At 46.8% G+C, this 12028-nt stretch overlaps 1 protein-coding gene and 1 non-coding gene across 7 annotated transcripts in view; both read left to right on the plus strand.

The window, feature by feature from the left end:
* The window catches only part of LOC144510701 (inactive ubiquitin thioesterase OTULINL-like), a 104154-nt gene that overhangs the window by 25350 nt on the left and 66776 nt on the right, over positions 1-12028 (plus strand). For 2 of the 6 annotated variants that reach the window (XM_078240451.1, XM_078240469.1), the window contains one exon: positions 1881-2018. The exons of the other annotated variants lie outside the window; for them this stretch is intronic. The gene's annotated coding sequence lies outside the window, so the exon portion shown is untranslated. Of the gene's footprint in view, positions 1-1880; positions 2019-12028 lie in introns of those variants that run through there. 6 annotated transcript variants of the gene reach the window in all.
* LOC144482120 (U2 spliceosomal RNA) lies at positions 2467-2665 on the plus strand. The gene has a single exon (XR_013495864.1). It is a non-coding gene; the product is annotated as a U2 spliceosomal RNA (small nuclear RNA).

A 12028-nucleotide genomic window follows, 5' to 3' on the forward strand; every position in this document is an offset into this window, starting at 1 on the left:
AGTGGATGAGGTGGAGGACTGTTGTAGGCTGCAAAGAGACATAGATAGGATGCAAAGCTGAGCTGAAAAATGGCAAATGGAGTTTAACCCTGATAAATGTGAGGTGATTCATTTTGGTAGGACTAATTTAAATGTGGATTACAGGGTCAAAGGTAGGGTTCTGAAGACTGTGGAGGAACAGAGATCTTGGGGTCCATATCCACAGATCTCTAAAGGTTGCCACTCAAGTGGATAGAGCTGTGAAGAAGGCCTATAGTGTGTTAGCTTTTATTAACAGGGGGTTGGAGTTTAAGAGCCGTGGGGTTATGCTGCAACTGTACAGGACCTTGGTGAGACCACATTTGGAATATTGTGTGCAGTTCTGGTCACCTCACTATAAGAAGGATGTGGAAGTGCTGGAAAGAGTGCAGAGGAGATTTACCAGGATGCTGCCTGGTTTGGAGGGCAAGTCTTATGAGGAAAGGTTGAGGGAGCTAGGGCTGTTCTCTCTGGAGCGGAGGAGGCTGAGGGGAGACTTAATAGAGGTTTATAAAATGATGAAGGGGATAGATAGAGTGAACGTTCAAAGACTATTTCCTTGGGTGGATGAAGCTATGACAAGGGGGCATAACTATAGGGTTCGTGGTGGGAGATATAGGAAGGATATCAGAGGTAGGTTCTTTACGCAGAGAGTGGTTGGGGTGTGGAATGGACTGCCTGCAGTGATAGTGGAGTCAGACACAGCACAATAAGCTAGAAATCTAAAACTGGCAAGAAAAATGAGTGCCACAAAGAAGGGCTCTGCAATGGCGGCTGCTGGAGCTGAGCTGCTGTTACCATTGAACACCACAGGCAATTTGCCAGCATTATTCGGCTCCAGAAATGTCTCTGCATCCAGAGGTGCTAAGGATGAACTGATGTGATTAGGCGCAAGATCCAAATTGGCATCCTCCATCTGGTACTGGTCTAAATCTGGCACCATCCAACACCAGCCTGAAATTAATTTAACCAAACATTGGACTCGGTTAACACTATTTACCATCCATCTCAATGATACTGCATGACACAGCTATGGCACTAAATTGTGCTGAGGTTCAAATTCCGTTTGCTTTAGCAATAAAGAAAGAAAAAGAAAAACTTGTATTTATCTTATCCCCTTTCATGATCTGAGGATGAGGTTTGCAACGAATAAAGGACTTTTGAAGTGGGGTCACTTGTAATATAGACATATGGACATATACACAATTACAAATGCAAATAGAATTTCCTATGTGGAAAAGTTAGAAGAATATGCCAGCAGAAGGCCCCTACAATGAAACCTTAAATTTCAGGTGCATTTACAATTTTTCAATGAGGAGACTCGTATCCTAAAATACAACCCTTTTCCAAATTTTCATCAGTCATAAGACATATTCTAGGATTCATTATACTTGCCTTCATCCAGGATATGGACCTGTAGAGTAGTATGCACATTACCATGCCTCCCTGTTCTCTATTATATCTGATGTAGCTTAATATTTTTGTTAAAAGCTATCTGGATTCAGTTTCAAAAATACAACCAGATGCTTTTTCAGCAGAAAGAGTTTCCATTAAGTGCGTATATATGGTGGCAATGTATCTCGAGTTGCTGCATCTTTTATCTATTCCACTGACTAAACTTAATATTCCTAGAAGCATATTTTTCAAATCTCCTATCAGTTAATTAATTTATTTTGTGTTTAGGGATGTGAATTGGTGTAGTCTCATTTTCCAACCTTCCGCCAATGGGGAGAGTTTCTCCCTATGTATTCTGTCTAGACCTTTGGCAAACACCAAACTTATGGTGATCAAGTCACCATATTTGCTGCATATTTCTAAATATGTAAAATCAACAAAGCAAATGTGCAATCTTTTGAAAATAGGTTTGAGGTTTTAAACCATCAGCAGTCAAGACCTGCAAACTCACTGCCAAAGACAGGAAAACAGCTTCAATAGGGGTCCTCAATTCCAAGGTGTCCAGGTGAGGGCAGCAGAGCGGCGAAGGTGATTGGCTGTTGCAGGTAAGATTTGCAAAGATAGCAGTCACTGCTACCAGAAGGTGGTTTGTGGAGGAGCTGTTGTAAAAGACAGCTGTAAATCCCAAACTCTAGTTCAGTATTTCCACTTCTCCTTTTACCAAAAAAAATCGCTTCTCGGCCTTTTGGCTAAGATCAAGTGTGGTATGGATTGGATGCTGCGCTTGGTCGAGGTCATTAGGTTACATTTAAGCTTAATTTTCATATGAAGCAATTTTTAAAAGCGGCATCTCGTCTTTTGGCTAAGATGCAAATGAGATCAAGCCTTGGAGGAGGAAACCTCCCCCTCCTCCAATCAGCTTGGCTCATGTAGATCAGGCCCAAGACAGGTGTGAAGGCCCTGTCTTGTCAGCTTGGATCGGAAATGTCTCAACTTGTTGAGACTCTGAATTGGACTTGATTTGATTGAATTGGAATAAAAATACAAAAAAAAATCGCTTCTCGGCTTTTTGGCTAAGATCAAGTGTAGTATCGACATGCTGTGCTCGGTTGAAGTAATTGGGTTACATTTTAGCTTCATTTGAAGCAATTTTTAAAAGCGGCATCTTGGCCTTTTGGCTAAGATGCAAATGAGATCAAGCCTTGGAGGAGGAGCTATGCCTGCTCCAATCAGCTTGGATCATGTAGATCAAGCCCAAGACAGGAGGTGAGAGCCCTGTCTTGTCAGCTTGGATCGGGAATGTCTCAACTTGTTGAGACTCTGAATTGGACTTGATTTGATTGAATTGGAATAAAAATACAAAACAAAAAGTCATCGGGAGTCCTTGAGGCCCTGAGAGAAAAGGAGATGGCGGATCCTGTCAGATGGTTCCCTGAGCAGACTGTCAGTGTCATCTGGCAGAATGCCTCATCACCAGAACTCACAAACAAGCACCAAGACCTGGCTTGGCTGGTGGTGAGAAGGGCACTCCCCATCAGATCCTTTATGCACGCTCGAGGTCTCAATATCACCGCACGCTGCCCTTGAAGCGGCTGCGTGTGGAATGTGCCTTTGCAAAGAAGGTCTGGAACGAGATGCAGTGGTATTTGTCGAGGTTCATCCCGAGCAGCTCAGTGACGCAGGACTCTGTGCTCTACGGGTTGTTTCTGGGGACGCACACTAAGACAAATTACAGGAAGGATGTGGAGGCTTTGGAGAGGGTGCAGAGGAGGTTTACCAGGATGTTGCCTGGTATGGAGGGGAGATCCTATGAGGAGAGGCTGAGGGATTTGGGATTGTTTTCGCTGGAAAGGCGGCGGCTAAGAGGGGATCTTATTGAAACATATAAGATGATTAGAGGTTTAGATAGGGTGGATAGTGATAGCCTTTTTCCTCTGATGGAGAAATCCAGCACGAGGGGGCATGGCTTTAAATTGAGGGGGGGTAGTTATAGAACCGATGTCAGGGGTAGGTTCTTTACCCAGAGGGTGGTGAGGGATTGGAATGCCCTGCCAGCATCAGTTGTAAATGCGCCTAGTTTGGGGGCGTTTAAGAGATCCGTAGATAGGTTCATGGACGAAAAGAAATTGGTTTAGGTTGGAGGGTCACAGTTTTTTTTTAACTGGTCGGTGCAACATCGTGGGCCGAAGGGCCTGTTCTGCGCTGTAATGTTCTATGTTCTATGTTCTAAATATCAACTGCTGCTGGAGGGTCATCAACTTGGTGAAGGACGCACTTTGGTCCGCCCGAAACTTGCTGATCTTCCAGTTGAAAGAATTGTCCTCGACCGAGTGTTGCAGACTGGCACATTCCAAGGTCCAGGACTACGTGCTGAGGGACGCGCTCAAGCTTGGGGCAGCTGCCGCAAAGGCACAATGGGGAAAGGCCACCGTGTAAAGCCTTTCAACTGAGGCAGACCGAGGGCCTGGTAACTGCAGAACACCCTTGGCCTGCGTAACTGTGTGCTAATCTGAAAAACAAAAAGCACTCAGAAAAAGATCTGATGTATGTATAGAGTTTAAGTACTGAAATGTAATTAATGTAATGTCATGTAAATAAGCATAGTATTGTACTGTAAAATGATTTTTCTGCAATGTTTGTAATTCTAGGATCTGTCATTTTGCAATGGTTTATTTGGGTTTTTTATGAATAAAGTATATTTTTGAAATTAAAAAAATAGTCATCGGGAGAACCACAAGCAAGGTAAAGGTGAGTTGAGATTCTTTTATCCTTTTACCTGTATAAAGGCAGTATGATGTGAAGATGCCGGCGTTGACTGGGGTAAACACAGTCAGAAGTCACAGTAAGAAGGACTTTAACCTGGTGTTGTGAGACTTCTTACTAAGGGCAGTATGGCAGTAGTATGCTTCTCCTGCCAGATGTGGGAAATTAGGGAGCAATCTAGTCTCCCGGACAACTTTGTCTGTAGGAAGTGTGTCCAGTTGCAGCTCCTCACAGACTGCATTGTTCGGTTGGAGCAGCAGGTGGATGCACTGCAGAGCATACAGGAGGCAGAGTGTGTGATAGACACTAGTTACAGGGAGGTTGGCACACCACAGGTTCAGTCAGGTAGATGGGTGACTGCCAGGAGAATCGGGCAGGTAGTGCCTCCTGTGACTGTTCCCCTTTCAAACATTTTGGATACTATTGAGGGGGATAGCCTGTCAGGGGGAGATACCAGCAGCAGCCAGGCCTGTGGCACCACAGCTGGTTCTGCTGTAGAGCAGGGTTGGGCAAAGAGCAAGTGAGCAGTAGCAATAGGGGACTCGCTAGTTAGAGGCACAGACAGGTGTTTCTGTGGCCGCGATCGAGACTCCAGGATGGTGTGTCGCCTCCCTGGTGCCAGGGTCAAGGACCTATAAAGGATAAGGGCAGGTATGACTGATCGGCCAGTTCAGTGCTTCCGATGTGGGATGTGGGAGTTTCTGCAAACACCGAGCTTCCCAGAGGTTCACATATGTGCCAGGTGCGTGGAACTGCAGCTCTTGAGAGACCGTGTTAGGGAACTGGAGCTGCAGATCGCTGACCTTAGCCTAATCAGGGAAAATGGGAGAAAAATTGACAGCAGTTATAGGCAACTAGTTACACCGGGGCATCGGGAGAATGACACGTGGGTCACAGTTAGGAGGAGTAAAGGGCAGAAGGGTAAAGTACAAGGGAGGTCTCCAGAGGTGTCTCAAAATAGGAAGGGCTTGGTGACAGGTGTGAGAGGGGAGGGGAGTGGACAGTTAGAAGAAGGGTCACCTGTGGTTGTCCCACTCCAAAACAGGTACATTGTTTTAGATAGTGTGGAGGAGTGTGCCTCTCCAGGGGTAAGACACAGTGACCAGGTCACTGGCACACAGTCAGGCTCTGTGGCCCGGAAAGGGAAGAGAGGGGTTAGGAGAGCGATAGTGGTGGGGGATGCGTCAGTTAGAGGGACAGACAGGCGATTCTGTGGGGGCGAACGGGACTCCAGGATGGTAGTCTGCCTACCTGGTGCTGGGGTCACGGATGTCTCCGAGCGGATAGGAGGCATTTTAAAAGGGGAAGATAAAGAAACGGATGTCATTATACACATTGGTGGAAATGACGTAGATAGGAAGAGTAGGGGGGTCCTAAGGGAGCAATTCAGGGAGTTGGGAAATAGGTTAAAAAGTAGGGTCACTAGGGTGGCCATCTCTGGGCTGCTCCCAATGCCTCGTGCCAGTGAGGATAAGAATAGGGAGTTGGTTCAAATGAATGCCTGGCTAAAGGACTGGTCCAGGAGGGAGGGCTTTATTTTCATAGACCAATGGGAGGTTTTCAGGAGAGGATGGCACCTGTACAAGAGGGAGGGGTCACAACTAAGTTGGAAGGGCACAAATATCCTGGCTGGGAGCTTTGCTAATGCAGTTCGGGGGGGTTTAAACTAGTGTGGCAGGGGGGTGGGGATCAAACTATTAGGTCTATAAGTGTGGTGGCTGGGGACGAGCTTGGGGCTGGGACAAGGCTGGCAAAGAAGAAGAGCACTCTGGGGGAGGACGACCTCACTGAGCCTGGGGGTCTGGAGTGCTTATACTTCAATGCAAGGAGCGTAGCAGGTAAAACAGACGAACTTGGGGCCTTAATGCGCACGAGGAATTTGGATGTGATTGCGGTGACGGAGACTTGGTTGAAAGAGGGACAGGACTGGCAGCTGAATATTCCAGGGTACAAGTGTTTTAGGCGAGACAGAGGAGGGGCCAAAAGAGGTGGGGGAGTAGCGGTATTGGTTGGAGAGCATATTACAGCGGTGCAGAGGGAGGACAATTCGGAGGAGTCGTGTAGCGAGTCACTCTGGGTGGAGCTTAGAAACAGGAAAGGCGCAGTCACTATGTTGGGGGTGTACTACAGGCCCCCCAACAGCCCAAGGGAAGTGGAAGAATGGATATGTCAGGAGATACTGGATAGGTGCAGGAAATATAGGGTTGTTGTAGTGGGAGACTTCAATTTCCCTGGTATAGACTGGAAATCGCTGAGGGCAGGGACTCTGGATGGTGAGGCATTTGTAAAATGTGTACAGGAGGGTTCGTTGGAACAATATGTGGACAGCCCAACTAGAGAGGGGGCTATACTGGACCTGGTGCTGGGGAATGAACCCGGTCAAGTCTTCAAAGTTTTGGTCGGGGAACATGTGGCAAATAGTGACCACAATTCTGTTAGCTTTAGGATAGTGATGGAAAAGGATGAGTGGTGTCCCAAGGGTAAGGTGTTGGATTGGGGGAAGGCTAACTTTATTGGGATCAGGCAGAAATTGGCAGCTCTTGATTGGGAGAGGCTGTTTGAGGGTAAATCCACATCTGGTATGTGGCAGTCTTTTAAGGAATGGTTGTTAGGGCTACAGGACAAGCATGTGCCTGTAAAAAAGAAGGATAGGAAGGGTAGGATTAGAGAACCGTGGATAACCAGGGAAATTGAGGGACTGGTCAAAAGGAAAAGAGAGGCGTATGTTAGGTCCAAGCAGCTAAAAACGGAGGGAGCTCTGGAAGAGTATAATGAAAGTAGGAAAATACTCAAACGGGGAATTAGAAGAGCAAAAAGGGGTCACGAAATGTTCTTGGCAGACAGGATTAAGGAGAATCCCAAGGCATTTTATTCATACGTTAGGAACAAAAGGGTTGTAAGGGAAAAAATCGGACCTCTCAGGGACAAAAGTGGGGACTTATGCTTGGAGCCCAAAGAGGTAGGGGAGATCCTAAATGAATACTTTGCGTCGGTATTCACTAAGGAGAGGGATGTGTTGACTGGGAGTGTCTCGGAGGGGAGTGTTGAACCGTTGGAGAAAATCTCCATTACAAAGGAGGAAGTGTTAGGTTTGTTAGAGAATATAAAGACTGACAAATCCCCAGGGCCTGATGGAATCTATCCAAGGCTGCTCAGGGAGACGAGAGGTGAAATAGTTGGGCCTCTGACGCAAATCTTTGTCTCGTCACTGGACACAGGTGAGGTCCCAGAGGATTGGAGGATAGCCAATGTGGTCCCGTTATTTAAGAAGGGTAGGAAGGATAACCCGGGTAATTATAGGCCGGTGAGCTTGACGTCCGTGGTGGGGAAGTTGTTGGAGAAGATTCTTAAAGATAGGATGTATGCGCATTTGGAAAGGAATAAACTCATTAACGATAGTCAACATGGTTTTGTGAGAGGGAGGTCATGCCTCACGAACCTGGTGGTGTTTTTTGAAGAAGTGACCAAAATGGTTGACGAAGGAAGGGCCGTGGATGTTGTCTATATGGACTTTAGTAAAGCGTTTGACAAAGTCCCTCATGGTAGGCTAGTGAAAAAGGTTGGATCCCATGGGATAAAGGGGGAGGTGGCTAGATGGGTGGAGAACTGGCTTGGTCATAGAAGACAGAGGGTGGTAGTGGAAGGGTCTTTTTCCGGCTGGAGGCCTGTGACTAGTGGTGTACCGCAGGGCTCTGTATTGGGACCTCTGCTGTTTGTGATTTATATAAATGATCTGGAAGAAGGAGTAACTGGGGTGATCAGTAAGTTTGCGGACGACACAAAACTGGCAGGACTTGCAGATAGTGAGGAACATTGTCAGAGGCTACAGAAAGATATAGATAGGCTGGAAATTTGGGCAAGGAAATGGCAGATGGAGTTCAATCCTGATAAATGCGAAGTGATGCATTTTGGTGGGAATAATGTAGGGAGGAGCTACACGATAAATGGAAGAACCATAAAGGGTGTAGAGACGCAGAGGGACCTGGGTGTGCAAGTCCACAGATCTTTGAAGGTGACGTCACAGGTGGAGAAGGTGGTGAAGAAGGCATATGGCATGCTTGCCTTTATAGGACGGGGCATAGAGTATAAAAGTTGGGGTCTGATGTTGCAGATGTATAGAACGTTGGTTCGGCCGCATTTGGAATACTGCGTCCAGTTCTGGTCGCCACACTACCAGAAGGACGTGGAGGCTTTGGAGAGAGTACAGAGGAGGTTTACCAGGATGTTGCCTGGTATGGAGGGGCTTGGTTATGAGGAGAGATTGGGGAAACTGGGGTTGTTCTCCTTGGAAAGACGGAGGATGAGGGGAGACTTAATAGAGGTGTATAAAATTATGAAAGGCATAGATAGGGTGAACGGTGGGAAGCTTTTCCCCGGGTCGGTGGTGACGTTCACGAGGGGTCATAGGTTCAAGGTGAAGGGGGGGAGGTTTAACACAGATATCAGAAGGACATATTTCACACAGAGGGTCGTGGTGGCCTGGAATGTGTTGCCGGGCAAGGTGGTGGAGGCGGACACACTGGGAACGTTTAAGACTTATCTAGACAGCTATATGAACGGAGTGGGAATGGAGGGATACAAAAGAGTGATCTAGTTTGGACCAGGGAGCGGCGCGGGCTAATTGTTCCTGGTTTCTCGTTTCAAGGCTTCATTCTACGATCATCTTGCTGGTGCCAGTACAGAGTGAGACTGCGGATAGTTGGGAACCTGTCTCGGGGGCAGGGGATTCATATGGTGTTCGTGGAAGTGGAAATGACTAGGGTTGGGAAGCATTTTCCGATCGGGGCCATTGTGATCTCCTGGACTCGTTTCGATCGCCTCAGGGGGTCGGAGAGGAATTTCCCAGATTTTTTTTCCCCATATTGGCCCTGGGGTTTTTCACTCTGGGTTTTCGCCTCTCCCTGGAGATCACATGGTCTGGAATGGGGGGGTGGGGGTAAGTTAATAGGTTGTAATGAACAAAGCATCGTAGCTGTGAGGGACAGCTCGGTGGATAGGATATTGGTATGTAGATAGGCTGGAAAATTGGGTGGGGATCCTGGATTCAGGATTCAATCCTGGACCGGGGAGCGGCGCGGGCTTGGAGGGCCGAAGGGCCTGTTCCTGTGCTGTATTGTTCTTTGTTGTTCTTGTCTCTGAGCGGTTGCAGGGCACTCTTAAGGGGGAGGGTGAGCAGTCAGAGTTCATTGTACATATTGGTACCAACGACATAGGTAGGAAAAGGGATGAGGTCCTGAAGTGTGAATATAGAGTTAGGCAGAAGGCTAAAGTGCAGGACCTCAAAGGTAGTAATTTCTGGACTACTACCAGTGTCACGTGCCAGGAGAGTAGGAATAGGAAGATTAGGCAGATGAATGCATGGCTTGAGAGCTGGTGCAGGTGGCAGGGGTTTAGATTTTTGGATCATTGGGATCTCTTCTGGGGAAGAGCATGGATGGGTACATGTGACTGGGATATTATAGCAATTACTGAAACATGGCTAAGGGAGGGACAGGACTGGCAGCTCGATGTTCCAGGGTACAGATGCTACAGGAAAGATAGAACAGAAGGAAGTGAGGAGGTGGAGTTGCACTTTTGATGAAGGAAAACATCACTGAGAGGGGCTATATTCTGGGGAAGGGATGACCTGTTCAAGAGGGACGGGTTACATCTGAACTTGAGGGGGATTAACATCCTGGTGGGGAGATTTGCTAGAGCCACTCGGGAGGGTTTAAACTAGTTTGGCAGGGGGGTGGGATCCAAAGCAGCAGGGGGACAGAAGAGAAGGTTGAGGACAACACCGAAGTTAAAGAGAGCACATTAAGTAGTAAAGGTAGTGGCAATAATCCTAGTACCAGACAGATCCTGCAAAAGCAAGACAGAGAGCAAGGGAAGTCCCGATTAAACTGCATTTATTTCAATGCAAGAGGCCTGACAGGCAAGGTAGATGAACTCAGGGCATGGATGAGTACATGGGACTGGGATATTATAACAATTACTGAAACATGGCTAAGGGAGGGAGAGACTGGCAGCTCGATGTTCCAGAGTACAGATGCTCTAGGAAAGATAGAACAGAAGGTAAGAGAGGAGATGGAGTTGCCCTTCTGATGAAGGAAAACATCACTGAGAGGGGAGATAACCGAGGGTTCGGCCACTGAGTCTATATGGGTAGAACTGAGAAATAAGAAGGGGGAAATCGCTTTGATAGCATTGTACTATAGGCCCCCAAATAGTCAGCGGGAAATTGAAGAGCAAATATGTGAGGAGATTACAGATAGCTCCAAGAAAAATAGGGTGGTAATAGTAGGGGATTTTAACTTTCCCAACATTGACTGGGACAGTCATAGTATTAGAGGGTTGGATGGAGAGAAATTTGTTGAGTGTATTCAGGAGAAATTTCTCATTCAGTATGTGGATGGCCCGACTAGAGAGGAGGCAAAACTTGACCTCCTCTTGGGAAATCAGGAAGGGCAGGTGACAGAAGTGTTAGTGAGGGATCACTTTGGGACCAGTGACCATAATTCTTTTAGTTTTAAGATAGCAATGGAGAATGGGAGGTCTGGCCCAAAAGTTAAAATTCTAAATTGGGGCAAGGCCAATTTTAATGGTATCAGGCAGGAACTTTCAAAAGTTAATTGGGGGAGTCTGTGGGAAGGCAAAGGGACGTCTGGTAAGTAGGAGGCTTTCAAAAGTGTGTTAACCAGGGCTCAGGGTAAGCACATTCCTCTTAGAATGAAGGGCAAGACTGGTGGAAGTAGAGAACCCTGGATGACTTGGGATATTGAGGCCCTGGTCAAGAAGAAGAAGGAGGCACATGACATGCATAGGCAGCTGGGATCAAGTGAATCCCTTGAAGAGTATAGGGGGTGTAGGAGTAGAGTTAAAAGAGAAATCAGGAGGACAAAAAGGGGACACGAGATTGTTTTGGCAGATAAGGCAAAGGAGAATCCAAAGAGCTTCCACAAATACATAAAGGCCAAAAGAGTAACTAGGGAGAAAGTAGGACCTCTTAAGGATCAACAAGGTCATCTATGTGCAGATCCACAAGAGATGGGTGCGATCCTAAATGAATATTTCTCATTAGTATTCACTGTTGAGAAAAGCATGGATGTTAGGGAACTTGGGGAAATAAATAGTGATGTCTTGCGGAGTGTACATATAACAGCGAAGGAGGTGCTGGAAGTCTTAAAGCACATCAAGGTAGATAAATCCCCGGGACCTGATGAAGTGTATCCCAGGACATTATGGGAAGCTAGGGAGGAAATTGCAGGTCTCCTAGCAGAGATATTTGAATCGTCAATAGTCACAGGTGAGGTGCCTGAAGATTAGCGGGTGGCAAATGTTGTGCCTTTGTTTAAAAAGGGCTGTAGGGAAAAGCCTGGGAACTATAGGCCAGTGAGCCTCACATCTGTGGTGGGTAAGTTGTTGGAAGATATTTTGAGAGACAGGATCGACAGGCATTTAAAGACGCAAGGACTGATTAGGAATAGTCAGCATGGCTTTGTGAGTGGAAAATCATGTCTCACAAATTTGAGTTTTTTGAAGGGATAACCAAGAAGGTCGATGAGGGCAGTGCAGTTGATGTTGTCTATAAGGACTTTAGCAAGGCCTTTGACAAGGTATCGCATGGTAGGTTGTTGCATAAGGTTAAATCTCACGGGATCCAGGGTGAGGTAGCTAAATGGATACAAAACTGGCTTGATGACAGAAGTCCAACGCCGGCATCTCCACATCTTGATGACAGAAGCCAGAGGGTGTTTGTAGAGGGTTGTTTTTCAAACTGGAGGCCAGTGACCAGCGGAGTGCCTCGGGGATCAGTGCTGGGTCCACTGTTATTTGTCATTTATATTAACGATTTGGATGAAAATATTGG

This window comes from Mustelus asterias, chromosome 2, assembly GCF_964213995.1.
Source record: "Mustelus asterias chromosome 2, sMusAst1.hap1.1, whole genome shotgun sequence".
Lineage (NCBI taxonomy): Eukaryota > Metazoa > Chordata > Chondrichthyes > Carcharhiniformes > Triakidae > Mustelus > Mustelus asterias.